This window comes from Anomalospiza imberbis, chromosome 8 (genome assembly GCF_031753505.1).
Source record: "Anomalospiza imberbis isolate Cuckoo-Finch-1a 21T00152 chromosome 8, ASM3175350v1, whole genome shotgun sequence".
NCBI classification, from domain to species: domain Eukaryota; kingdom Metazoa; phylum Chordata; class Aves; order Passeriformes; family Viduidae; genus Anomalospiza; species Anomalospiza imberbis.
Genome location: NC_089688.1, coordinates 14,086,044 through 14,098,266, shown reverse-complemented (window position 1 = coordinate 14,098,266; position 12,223 = coordinate 14,086,044). Strand labels below are relative to the sequence as shown.

Here is a 12,223-nt window from a genome sequence, read left to right as displayed (position 1 = left end):
TTTTCATTCAGTATTTCGTCACTTTCTGTGTGTAAATTTTGCGTTTGTAAATGAGAGCATTTCATCCCGTCTTTCAGAAGATGAGTTATCAGCAGGTGCTGCAAAGTGTCGGTTTTAGGCCAAACAACTGTAGGAGGCAACAATTCTTGCAGCGGCCATAAATCAGATTTGTGACGGTGCGGCTCCATCTAGTGATTCTTCTCTACAACTGCAGCATAAGGGAGAGAGGAACTGTGGGTTACTCTGTTCAATGAAACTAAGCGTGCAAGCTTCCAGTGTTGTGTTGACCTCTCGACTCGAAGAGATGCCCCATTTGGATGTCTCTGGGAACATCAGGTTTCTTAAAGCTCCAAGAGAATTGGTGGACTGAATTGCTAATATACGTGAATGTGTTTCTGAAATTTCTCCCACTCCCAAGCTGTTAATCAATAATAGCTTACCTTTGCTGGCAGTGCCAGGTGTTTTACTATATCATTGTGCTGGAAAACAGGTTGTTTCCTTTAGATAAGGACGCTAATTTTCAGATATCTAAGATATGATGAAAAACTTTCATGAGGAGGTCAGAAGAGTTATAATCTTCCAGCTGGATAAAATGGAGCCATCAGCTTTTCTTTGAGCCATTTTCATTTTCAGTTTACTTAACTCTGTGATATATATGGAACAGAAAACTTTGATTAACAGATTTATTGGACATGTGCTCGCAGTGTGCTGTGGCTACCTGAGCATTTAAACATTTTGGTAGATTTCTCCTACTACTTCTGCTAAGTAAGGTGAAGGCTACCTAGAGATTAAAAACTGAGTATAATATGGGCTTGGATACAAACCCCACTGCTCCCTAAATCTGTAAGGTCAGTCCAGTTGCTCAGATTTCATGGGTGTTCAGGATTGCTCCCAATGCTGTAGTCAGTAGGCATATTTGCTATGCCTGCAAGTACCTTCTCTCTTGGACTGCATTCTAGAAAGGGTAGGAGGGTTTTGGCAGCATATTCAGGCTGGAGCCAGAGCATGATTGCATTTGTAAAACATATGGAGTAGGACAGATAGGATAGGGGCTGACCTCGGGGTGTAAAAATCCTCACTTTATTCATATTGATAATCTATTCAAGGTTTTACAGACATTGGGTAATTGATGTATGCAATAGTCTGTTCCTCTCCTGGAACCTTCCTTCCAAGAGTGTTTTTCTGTGTTGCACACCATCTGCCTCGGTGTCATCTCTGTAGACTTATTGTAGAAATGGGACTGGCGGAGAGTTAGCCTACTGATGAGGCTGTCATCTTTCTGGGTTTCTGCCTTTCATTTGCAAATATTTTTACATGGACCAGTTGTGCCTGGTGATTGAGGCACCACTGCAAAATGCTAAATGGCTTGCCTTGAGTATAGAAATAAAGTTGAGAATGAAGAATTATAGGTTGAGTCATAGGCAAAATAGTAATTGTTTTCTATATTGATGGAGCAAAAAATTTGTAGAGCTGAGGCTGACCTGATCTTAACCATCCTCAGAGAAATGTTTGATACAGATTGGGATTTTAATCTGGTTTAAGAAGATAGGAGGGAAGAGTTGTCTGCACTGATGTTGTGGATGAATACATGCATAGATTGGGCCAGATACTCAGAAAAGACATCAGGCCATGAATTCCTTAACTTTTAAGATATTCACAAATAAGCAAACACATAAGCATTCAATCATATTTATTTATTCTAATAGGTTTTTGTAATATCTTTTTAAAAAAAATTCAAACGGAAGTTATTTACCATATTTATGTGTTCAGTCATCTGTCATGGGCGTTGTAGATAAAAAATGTGTATATTTTATAATTTTACAGTCCACAGTGTATATCTCCTTGCAAGACATGGATAAATCACTTGATATATTTTAGAGGACTGTATATAAAATTATTTTATTCACGATTGAGATTTCTTATTTCTTCTAATTGGTTTTGTTCTGTATTTGTCTGTTCCTTCCCTGTTATCTTTCTAGTATTATGCTTAACATTTATTTTTGCAGTTTTGTAAAGCAGGGTATGCCATTTACCAGCATAACCTACTTGACCTTAGAGATACTCATTCCAGACATATCTGTTACAGCAATTTTTTCCCCATAAATGTTTATTCATCTTTTCAGCTGAAAATCTTGGAATTTTTAGAATGGTACCTTTTTTTTGACAAAAAAAAATGTGATAAATTAAATTACTCTTCAACTTTTTTTGTTGAATTCAGTAATTTTAAATAAGACTAATAGTTTCCCAAATACTCATCATTGCTTCTGAAGTCATCTGGATTTTTTATCAGACGAACTGTAAGTAGCAAAGCTTCCTTTAATATGATTCATTGTCCAGCTGGAGGGTAATCACTGAAATGGAACACAGACATGAACTATGACTTTAACTAAGTTGGTTCAGTTACTTTCATCCTGCTCAGCTACTTCTATTGCACTCAGTCTTTTGTGGGAGCTTTTAAAGTATGTCTTTCGATAACAGCTTGTAAAGGCTGTGGTACCTTCACATCTATTTCAAGGCTAAGATATCAACATTTCAAATGCTGCTGCTAAGAAAGCTGGTGATTCATGAGCCCATAAGCCTTAAGCCATTAAACTTGCAAACAGCGAATGGTTTAGAAACAGTTTTCAACTAGAAGCATTTTGACATATTGGTAAATATTTTCAGGCCTTACTGGCTTACAGGCCAACATTTTGAATATATATGACTGCTTTTTGCAATCTCATTACAAGACTAGGTTGAGCTTTGGACATGCAGGTATCGCGAGGAGAGATAACCCCTGCCAAGCCGCATCATTCCCAGTGCAAAGTACATTAATGGCTTCTATGACAATATCCCACAAGTATCAAGGACTGTAAAACTCAAATTGAGCTTGACTGGGGGAGACCCAGTGAAATGGCTTGTTCAGTGGCTCAGCTTGACAGATCCAGTGATAGAAGCAGTTCTCCTGGCAAAGAAAGTCAAAGTACATGGATCTGAGGCACAAAACAGGTGTCAGACTTTTCTGAATGATCTTCCAGGCCACAGTCCAGCCTCACACTTGGAACAAGTGCATGGACAGTGGTACAATGGGTGTTTGATACTGAAGAATAAAGCTTAGCATTAATTTGCTCCTACAAATGGTCCCCATGTGATTGAAATAGACACAACTTGAGTGGAGCATTCTGCTTCACTTACAAAGCCTGCTGTAAGTCTCAAGAAGCTGCTCCACTTAAGCCTTAAATTGTATAGTGCATAAACAAAATGTGAGAAATGTAGCTCCTTATCACTCTGATGCACATAATAAAATTAAAGAAGCAGTGAACAAATCAACCATAGCTGTGACACCTCATTAAGCAGGCTCTCCCATGCCTATCTATTTTGCCTCTCTTTTTTGACATCTGAAAAAAATCTATGTCAAAGCCCAGCAAGCTGAATTTGTTTCATACCAGCCATGAAATGGATACCAAAAATAAAGACTACTTTTGGAAGCGAGTGCTTTTTCTCTTCCCTTAAGGGCATTTGTCCAAGAGTGCACAAAAGCAACAGCAGCAGCATGATGGCAGGAGAGGTGCAGGACTAGGTTGTTATTAGATAGCCTACCCCAAGCATATTAAAGAATGATGAATGGTCATCTCACTAGGCCTGATTTCTAGTGAGCTCTAGGTCAGATTTCATTTCACAAGTAAGAATTTGTCACAAGCATGTAAAAACTGTGCTTGGCTGTTATCTTTGGGACTTATAAGCAAGAATTCTTAGTAGACTATTTGTCAGTTGGAAAAAACAGAGAAGGGGCCATCTGTGTTAATCAGCTGTGGTTTGTTAATATGATGCAGCTGGGAAGAGGGCAGTACTGACTTTAGCAGGTAGAAAACATTTGCTGAAGAAGAGCTCAATTAGTGTCATCACCTGAGACTCCATGAGTGGTGCATTACCCCATGCACGCTGAAAAGCCATAGTGGGGGGAATGGCTCAGATATCCCCAGGAAACAGGAGAGTGAGATTTGCAGAGAGTGACATCTGAGATTGTAAAGGGCAGGCTTCTTGTAGGAGGAAATAGAGGCAAGGTAGGAAGGATTTTTTTTTTAGTTGTGTGCAATAGTCCTTTTATTTTCCTGCTTTTATTTTTAATTGAAGATGCAGTCTGTGTAATTATGAGCTACACTTACTTTTTTCTCTCAACATGTATTTATAAGATGTTTGTTGTAATTTTATGAGGTTTTGCTCTATATAAAAATAATTTTTATTTTTTAACTGTTGTATTTCTTTGAGTTTGAATGCTAACAAAGGACTGTATGGACTTTTATCTTCTTATCCTGTTATGGCTTCATTTTTTTATATACATGTGTAAATAACTCCAGTTTCTTTTGCTATAAGCAGTGGGAACATTTCTAGTAAATTTTGCAAGAAATTTTTTAAAGAATACCTAACAGGTGAACTGTGAGTCTTCAGTGCCACTCTTCCCTTAGATAAGGCTTTCTTAGTACAGTATTTTAAAGTTATGTTTTTATTACCTTCTTTTAGTGTTTTGAACATCAGAAGATCCTTCTGCTTTAGTGTTCTTGAATCATATTTTCACCTTTTAATCAAACTTTCTATCCATTTTGTTTTTAAGAAGTCCTTTTCTTTCCATTCCTTTATAGCCTAAGCTTGACTTCCTAAGAATCTCTAACTGAACCATAAACTACCTTTATAAATATCATTTTTCCTTGAAAGCTATATCTTACTGGAATGACCAAAGTTTTGTCATGTGTTAGATTAAGATGTCTGCCGAAAATCAATAATGCTGAGGTAACAACATTGGTTTCTGCTAGGCTCTCAATTACTTTCTCAGTTGTTTGTCATAGGAAGAATATATGATCAGTTGTTTCCCCTGCAGGCTGTAAACCCAGCCTGTTCTCTTTTGATCACTTCTGCATACTTCACTTTTACTCTCCTAAGTGTAACACAGAATTTTAGAGCTTTGGACCTGTGAAGTAGCAAAATGATTCTTCTGTAGTCTATTCCAAGGGATAATAGTCTCCCTGTATAAAGCATCATAAATATCCCTGGACAACAGTTAGCTCTTTTGGGTGGCATTGCACAATTGCTATGGAATCTGTTCCTAAATTTGCCATGCTATTTGAAGAAATATCTGGGAGAAATTTACTTCACAGTCTTCCCTTTGCACCTCACGTTCCCTATAGTCCTTTTCACCTTGCGTTCATTTTGTGGGTAGTCCCTTATTCCAAATACAAATGTAAAACTGCTAGCCCTTTACTACTTTTTTTTTAATCTTTCTCCCTCTCCCCCCTATACCTTCATGTGTTTTTTAAAGATGGTTTCTGGTGCCATTTTGTTCTTGAAGTTGCTAGATTTTGCCACAGAGGGGAAACACAGTTGTGCTCTTTCCTGAAAGCTTTACTTTGTTTTTCTCTTCATCTTTATTGGAAATAAATTACATTGTATCTGCTTGATGTCAGTAAAGACTCTGCTAGGTAGAGGAATACTTCAAATAATATAGTTCCTATGAAAATGGGAGCAGCTGTAATTGGGCAATTAGACTAAATTAAAGCTGTAACAAGGGCAGTAGCTCCTTATTATTGTAAGTGCTCTTTCCGTAGAAAGAGGCAAGTGATTTTCTGAATGAGGCATCAGAGGTAACAGGTAACTTGGAGAAGGTATATTGACGTTCTGTTCATATCACTGAAGAGAAGCTGCTTTTATTTGCCTCTGGATTTTCATGTCCTGTTTTATAAGGACAGAAGCAAATTATGCAGAACAGTAAATACTATTTTTATTTGGAAAAAAAAAAAAAAAAACCAACAAAAAGTCCAAACCAAAGAAACAACAAATCCCTCCCCCCTCCCAAATAGAAATTTAGAAATTAATTTAGCCACCTTTATTTTCTTATCCAGGAAATGTATGTGAGAGGTTAGTCAGATTTGGTGGCATGAACATTGGGATTTCAAGGATGTGCAGAATACTTAACATGGCTGTACCCTGGCAAAGCTCTGCTGCCGTATTTCACAGAACAGAGCAGTTTGGACCTGTTATGTTTCCTAACAGGGTGTTTGTAGCATGTTGTAAACAGTTAGTGTTGTAACTGAATCCTAGCCTGTGGTCCTTAAAACATGAAGTGCTACCCAATTGCCAGAAACCTGAATGCAGTTTGCCTTTGTCTTCAGTCACATTCATGTAGGCAACAGGGGGAAATGCCAGAGTACTTGGGAGCTAGGCCAGGAGGAGGATAGGTGTGCAGCTGGTCATCTGTCTCAACACTTTGGAGAACATGGGTAATTACTGTGTGCCATACACCTTCCTGATGAAATGCCTTTTGGAAAATCAAAGTTGTTTGTCTCATTCCACAGCAGACAATTTTTGTGGCCAAATGGGCCAATGGAACAGAAGTAACTGTTCCAGCCTTGTTGCAGTCTCTTTCATGGACTGTTTAGCTTTTTGATGTTTGTGCACCCACAGAGTTTTTGTGTACATAAAATAAGGCATGAAACGTGGACTTGGTGTTTATTGTGCAATCAACTTGGCCTTAAAAAGGGCAAATGGCACAGTGGACCAAGTGTTGTACATCCCATAACAATTCTAGTAAATGAGGCTGACTGCTCTTACCCAGTTCTCTGACTTTTCCATGGTATTTGTATTGGTACATCCTTGGAGGAAGCAGTGGGTCTTCTGCTGCTGAAATAAATTTGAAGACCCAAAAGTTTACTATGCTTTAAAACTTGGCTCTGTTATGTTGGATCAGACCTATTTCCTGTCTTAAAGCACAAAAGTGACAACAGGTGTGTTCTTAATAAACTGATTAAGTGAAGACAGTGAAAAAAGAGGAGCAATCTAGATGCTTTGAAAGAAGTTATACCTTCTGAGACCATGAATGTAAAGTGATCATAGAATGGTTTGAGCTGGAAGGGACCTTAAAGATCATCTAGTTCCAGCCCCTAGCCATGGATAGAGAATCTTCCACCAGAGCAGGGAATCTTTCACTAGAAAGTGGTTTCTCCTTCATGGAATTGAAGGAGAAAGCTATAAGGTGTGCAGGCATTGAAGGACTTGTCACCACACAGTCTGATGCAGTGTGAGAATTCAGGAGTACCTGGGGATTCCCTGGAGCCTTCGAAGCTTTGGCCTCATATGGACAATGCCAAGAGTTTTTTTGGGCATTAATACTTGACTATACATATATTGGGTCCACCCGAGTCTCTGGCAAAGAATAGTGCTTGCTGGTGTTGCAGGCTGATGCCATGTATTTTTCTGTTTTTCACTAAAGTACATCAAACTCTGGCTAAGCTGCTCTTTTCCAGTGTTTGGTTCTGTAGTACTACAGCAAGTTATCCTTCACTTCTATTTTCCTTGGTGGAACACATTTTTAGAGCCTTGAATGCAGGAGGTAGCAAAATGATCCTTCCAGAATCCATTTCTAAGGGACAGTGGTCTCTGAGTGAAATATTGTGAAGTATCCCCAGTACAAACCAAAACCTGAGCCATACAAATGGTAATTGTACTAAGACAGATGTGAAAAATCCTTCTTTCTTTCACTACTTTCTACCATTATAAAGGAATTTGTCTGTTAAGTCAGTGCACAGCATTAGCATTGTTCAGTTCATCCTAGATGTTTGTAAAAACAAAATGTTAACTTTCATCATTAGTTGGTTATGATTGTGTTCAACAAAACTGTTGGTGGTGGGGTTGCTTTGCCCTCCCTTATCTCCCGATCACCTCCCTTCCTTTTGAGACTGTGAAAGCCATTTAGACCATGGAGCTTGTTTCCCTTTTGTCTATGCTACTGTAACACAGTGTCAGGTGGCTGAAAAAATCTTGGACCTGATGTAGAGTGATCAGGAATTAATTGTTTACAAGATACTGTCTCAGGTAAAGAAAGGGTTATTGGTGTTTTCAAGCTTGCACTTTGCAAACAGATACTGAAGCAGTGAACTGTGTTTGATTATCAGGTCAAACTCAGAGGGCCTGAAAATGAGGACTGGGGACTGGACATTTTTATGGGAAATGCAAGAAAATTTGTGTGCAGGACAGCAAAAGGACACCCTTGACTTTGGCTCTGAGGTGAGCTGAAAAACTCTGCAACTGTGACAAGTAAGTTGAGTTGGGAAATTAGTATGGAGCTTCTAAATATTATTTGCAAGCGTACTTCTGGCACCATTCAGGAACTCATTAATTTTGTGTCTTTGCTTCACCTACTGTTTCTCTGAAGAAGTGCTCTGTAAATCTGAATTTAAGGGGTTCAGCTTAATATTTTTAGCCACCTCTATCTGACCAGACTTTTGTGTATCATCGGTACAGAGAAGCAGGTGTTTTTGGATGTACAACACATATGTAAGGTAGGTAGCCAAAAATCTCCGACGATGAATTGTGTTCTGTAAATGCCTGTTGCTCTCTGACTCTGTATTATTAGATCAAGTGTAGTTGTCACAGTTTTAATTATCTCATATTGCATGGAGTGAATGACTGAAGCATTTGTGAATTTTGGAAGCTTGAAGGAAGGAATGACATTAGTTACTGAAATATTGTTATGAGAAACTGAATCTCAGGAACTGGAAAGTTTTTTGAGTTGTCCTACTTCTGTGTAGAGATGGCAGTAGAGAAACTAGTGGCAGAAGATATGGAAAGCTATGAATCTTCATCTGTTAAGGGAGAAAGGCTTTCTCTTTGATTGGTGTAACACATCATCTAGTTCCTCCTTGACTTGCATGTAACTGTGACGCATTGTCACCTCACATCTTCTCTGGGCTGGAAAGGGAAATGGAATATAGTGAGAATATTGTTAATTCACTTCAGGAGTACTTGGGAAATCTCACGGATATTTATGTGTAATTGAGAGAACAGATAACAGTATAGTAATTGAGAAACCTTGTTCTTCATTGAGGCAATTGGTTCCTAGTCTTTGCCTTTGTCCCCTGGCATTTCCAGCTGGAGGTGTTGGTGGTGCTTTTGTAGATGGAAGTGTGTTCTTATAGAGGTGTTTCCATCTGATCTTTATTACTGTACTGCAGGCTTGCTAAGGTGAAATTCTATTATTTCCTGGCACTACCAGGATAACAGAAGAACTTTTTGGTTTTTTTAAAGGAGTTGTGACTAAGTGGTGCATGTTGTTAAAGTTCTTATTATTCTGATTGGAAAGATTGTGTTAAAACATTGGTCATTCAAATTAACCTCTTTGAATATACTACTTAGAGCCTGAATTTAAAAATAGGAGTTTGGTCCCAGTAAATTCCCTTGAACAGGGAAGGAGAGGTTCTCTGAGAAGGTTATGGTTTACTATATTAAGAAGCAAGAAGTTTACTGTATTAAGAACCCAAGCAAGAACTGTGCTTGGGTTAACTGTTTTAATAAACTTAGTAATAGCACATACAATTTACCTATATTTTATTAACTAAATATGCTGCTAAGAATGCCTCTGTAAATAAGCCCTACTTTTAATAACTTAAATGTCCCAGTGGCTTTAAATGCAGTTTCCAATTTGAAAATACAATGGCTAATTAAATGAGTAACTTTTAAGAAGCTTATCATCCATGGATTTATCCAATCAGCTTGCTTAGAATTATATGTAATACAGGAGTTCTTCCTAACAGGCAGGTGTAAAAATCTTTGACTTTTTAAAGCTCAAACTGAGTATTTTTGGCTTGTCAGTTTTTTGATGGAGTTCCTAGAACATGGTAAGCATACTCAAGAGCAGCAAGCCTCCTTTCCCCTTCAGAATGGTAACTCTGAAGTCTCTCCTCTGTACATCTGCTCACATCTCTGCTGCCTCTGTTTTGCATGGAATGGTGCAGTTAACTCCCTCTTTTGACTGTTTTATAGTGTGGTAAGATTGGGCAAATACGTATTGTTGTGTTAAGCAACAAGATTGCTTTTTGGTTATATTTTTACTTCGAGGAATATCTTCTAAGGGTAGAATTGTTACATACAGATTTCTAGCTGGCCTCTTTGCACCTGATTTCTCCCCAGCACTGATTTAACTGGAGTTACCAAGTGAAACTCCTTTCCTCCTGCCTTTTCCTTCTGTATTTGTAGTCACAGTAATTTTATTCTGTGCTGCACGGCAAGGTGAAGCAACTTCTATCTCCAGTACTTAGACAATAATTGAATTTTAAAATAAGTGCCTCCAGATATGGGATACCCCATTACATGTTTTAGTGCTTCAAAAGGTAATGAGTAAGCAGGGTGTTTGTAAGAGAAAACAGAGATTTCCTATGGGCTTATCTTTCTGTGATGTCTCAGTCCTATGTGTTCAGTATTCCCTCATGCTGGTCAGCATTCCACTTAATCCTGTCAGCACAAGCCCTTCTTGCTGCTATCGATAACTCTCTCCTTTTTTGTTTAATCTGAATGTCATCACCTCCCTAGATTTTCTTACACAAGAGATAAATATTAAGGGGATCATTTTTTTCTTGACAAATTTCTGGTGGGGGGAAAAAACCCATGATGTAGGAATAGTGCCAAAAAGCAGAACTTTCAGAAAATCATTTAGTTTTGCTGATCTTCGTTCTTTACTGGAGCTGCTTTTGCTGTCCTTGAGGAGGTCAGAGAAGGGAAAGGCTGCCCATTTCACATCTGCTGCACTGACAAGCAACCAAATGTACCTTTTGGCTAGTGGCTGGCATTTTGGCACTGCAAAGCTTTCAACTCCCACCCTTTTACAATCAGATGGGATGAATAGCAGAGCTGTGCTATATTGGTAGTTGGCATACATGGCAAAATACATGGGCTGCATATGAGTCTATTCATCTGAAGTTATCCTTTCAGATCACTGCTTAGTTTTCTAGCATAATCTTCTTGGAAAAGAGCTTGGCACATGTGTCCCCTCTTCACTTGGCACATGGTGGTTTTTTTTGGTTTTTTTGTGGGGTTTTTTTTTCCCCTCTAGTAATTTCCTGGTGTGCAATTGTTATCCTAAGCAGCAGTACTGGTATCTGAAAATGAGTGGACATATTGCAATCTGGAGAAATGTCATGTCCTTCTGCTGTGGATTCTGAGTGATACAAGCTGTGGAGGGGTGTGTGTAGCGGGCATGCTATAAATTAAACATTTTCTTTGCTTCAGGCAGGGATAAAAGAAGAGTACTCCCACACTTTCTCGTTCTTTCCCACCCTTTTTAGGCATCTGAGAATGGAATAAGCCAGTCATAAAAAGCAGGGCCAGGTCAGGGTAGATAAGTACCTTCCCCTGTTGTAAAATTCAGAGCAGCATTTAAATCCCTGCTTCCCCTAACACACCTCTAGAGAATCACCCAATCACTTGTAATTACTTGCTTAAAAGAGCATGGGAACAGCTGAATTTCCCTGCATTAAGGTAGCTGTTTGTTATATTTCTGCCCTTTTCTGCATAAAAAAAAAAAGCCTCAAACTCCAGTTCTCCAGTTCATGGTTTTAGTCTTTATGATGTGTTGGTTGTGGGCAGCTAAGCTCTCTAAAAAACAGAAGGGGGAGTAGAGACAGTCAGTTAAAAGTCCTATTCATATGATAGCTTTTCTATCCTTTTACCTTTTCCTCTGTATTTGGTTCATCCCCCTCATTTCACCTTATTTAAAATTATGACTGCTTTTGTGGGCAGGAGCTGTTTCTTTACTGTAGGTGGGCTGCATTTAGCATCGTGGAATCCTCCTCTGGCTGGAGCCATTACTTGCCACAGTAGTACAAACACGGATGTGCTTGGAGGGCAGGGGAAATTTATGTAATTTTAGCAGCATCTTGGAATATAGGAGCACATCTTTGGTGCTAATGGAATTGCCAAAAGGCTTATAACTTCCCTTGGTTCTTTCTTTGTCTCCCCCTTGGATCATCCATGAGGGGAAGTTATGCTCCAACAGGAGGAAAATGACAAAACAAAAAAACATCCTGCCAAAACACTGCTTACAACCTGTGGCTTGAGATCCTGTGTAGCGCTTTCTGCTGAAGGCTTAGTAAAAGTGACCTCGGGACAAGAAAAATTGCTGCTGGATTGTCTGGTCTGAATGTGTGCTGTGGGTCTGGTGTTCAGTCTTCACCTCTACTGTACCATTCTGCATAAATAATGAAACCATTTCAGAGCCTGGGAGCAGCTTAGGGGCATTAGCATGAAAATTTTCTGACAGTTTCAAGACTTACCCATTGAATTTTATGCTTAAAGGCTTCTTTTGGGCTGCTGGAGTTCTTGCACGTGAATGATCCCTTATTCCCTAGTCTGGTGCTGATCAGTGTCACAGGAGACACATCCCAGTTTTCCCTTTGTGACCTTAGTCAGGTAGTCACTCTAT

At 38.9% G+C, this 12,223-nt stretch overlaps 1 long non-coding RNA gene across 5 annotated transcripts in view; it reads left to right on the top strand.

The window, feature by feature from the left end:
• Positions 1-3,851: 3,851 nt before the first annotated feature.
• LOC137477960 (uncharacterized) overlaps positions 3,852-12,223 on the top strand; it is a 134,922-nt gene continuing 126,550 nt past the window's right edge. For 4 of the 5 annotated variants that reach the window (XR_011001309.1, XR_011001310.1, XR_011001308.1 and 1 more), the window contains exon 1: positions 3,852-4,043. This is a non-coding gene — a long non-coding RNA (uncharacterized lncRNA). The remainder of the gene's footprint in view (positions 4,044-12,223) is intronic. The other variant, XR_011001311.1, reaches the window with a different exon arrangement.